The 1,567-nt window shown below is 36.6% G+C and overlaps 1 long non-coding RNA gene across 1 annotated transcript; it reads right to left on the reverse strand.

Annotated features, from left to right (window-relative positions):
• Positions 1 to 155: 155 nt before the first annotated feature.
• On the reverse strand, positions 156 to 1,567 carry LOC101500534 (uncharacterized). The gene is made up of 3 exons (XR_012161743.1): positions 1,479 to 1,567; positions 784 to 874; positions 156 to 645 (listed from the first exon to the last, which is right to left on the reverse strand). It is a non-coding gene; the product is annotated as an uncharacterized lncRNA (long non-coding RNA).

A 1,567-nucleotide genomic window follows, 5' to 3' on the forward strand; every position in this document is an offset into this window, starting at 1 on the left:
AAAGGAACAAAATGACTCTATAAATAATTCCACTCATATTCAAAATTTCATTGAATTTGAAATTCCCTCGACCAAACACAGTCTTAGAAAGCTTCATCATTTACATCCTTGCGGTTATGTTAAATTGTAAATATGGATTGTTGGCAGTTTTTGAGTTAGTACGAACATCAAAATTAATATTAAAAAGGAAAAGTAACCTTAAAAATCCAAATTTCTGTTCCAGATTGTCTATGATCCTTCAAAATTCAAAACCATATGCAACAGTTTATTACTCTACCACAACTTAACATAAATTAACAATCTGGATGTGGCGTAACCCCCACTGTCCTCAAGGACATATACATGGGCTTGGGCCCGGAAAAAGGGCTTCGCTTAGATGGTCGACAACCTCATTCGTATGCAATCAAAAAAAGGCTTTGCTTAACAAAATCCTTTAACATCGAAAACACGTGCTGTGTGATCTAAAGAAGCTGAGACAAGGTAATCGCGATTAGCTGACAAAGAAAGCGATTGAATGCCATCAGAGTGCCCTCTGAATGTTCTGACACATTCACCAGACCGACAGTCCCATAATCTCACAATTCCATCCATAGATCCAGTTGCCAGATACGATGTGCCGAGCCATGTCATACATGTCACTCCATACTGGCCACAATGGAAAAATTCCTTTCATCAGACATAATGAAAATTCACAATTCCAAATAAAAGTATAACTGCAGAGAGAGTTAATTCAGTTTCTAATGTAAAGGCACGTCGCTTGCACAAAGGAAGATTCCAACAAACCTCGTGCTCACAAGTGCTTCGGGCTAAGGAGTGCTCTAAATCCCATATGATCATTTTTGGATCCATGCCTCCAATTGCAGCCCAGGAACCACTGTCATAAAGTTTTAAGGAACAAAGTTACTGATGGCCCATATTCAATTATGACTACAAAGTCCAAGTTAATAACTATCATTACATTAAAACAAAACATGCAGCTATTGATAAGTTGAAATAATATAGATGAATGAATTCCAAAGCATGATTGAAAAGATGCCCGTAATTTTCACTTGTACAAACTATTCATATTTAAGGTTTAGGTCACTTTGCAGTCTATTATTCCTTGGAAATGAGACGGAACTATTTTTTATATCGGTGTTATACCATAAACCAAGTCACTGAGGGTTATATCAAGTAGGTTCAATAATATATCGCAATTTACGAGTCATGACACTTGGTTTTGTTTCATATTTATTAAGGGACCCTATTTTATGTTGCTTGTACTGACAAGACTATTTTTACTTTTGCTGGACAAATTTGGTACACATTTGCTATTGTTATTTATCTCTCCAGTATGTTATTCTATTGTCCTTCAAACAATCATTGAATCAAATAAAACATCCACCATACACGTGCGTGAACCGAAAAGCATACATGGACATGAAAATGTGTACAAATGCACATACGCGCAGGTTATGAACAGTTTGCTAATAATATACCTTGGTGCGAACCCAACACACTCAATGGAATCTGAATGAGAAGGCAGGGTACGGACAACCTGTCAACCAGGATACAACGTTTCTTAGAA

Source organism: Cicer arietinum, unplaced genomic scaffold (genome assembly GCF_000331145.2).
Source record: "Cicer arietinum cultivar CDC Frontier isolate Library 1 unplaced genomic scaffold, Cicar.CDCFrontier_v2.0 Ca_scaffold_5400_v2.0, whole genome shotgun sequence".
NCBI classification, from domain to species: domain Eukaryota; kingdom Viridiplantae; phylum Streptophyta; class Magnoliopsida; order Fabales; family Fabaceae; genus Cicer; species Cicer arietinum.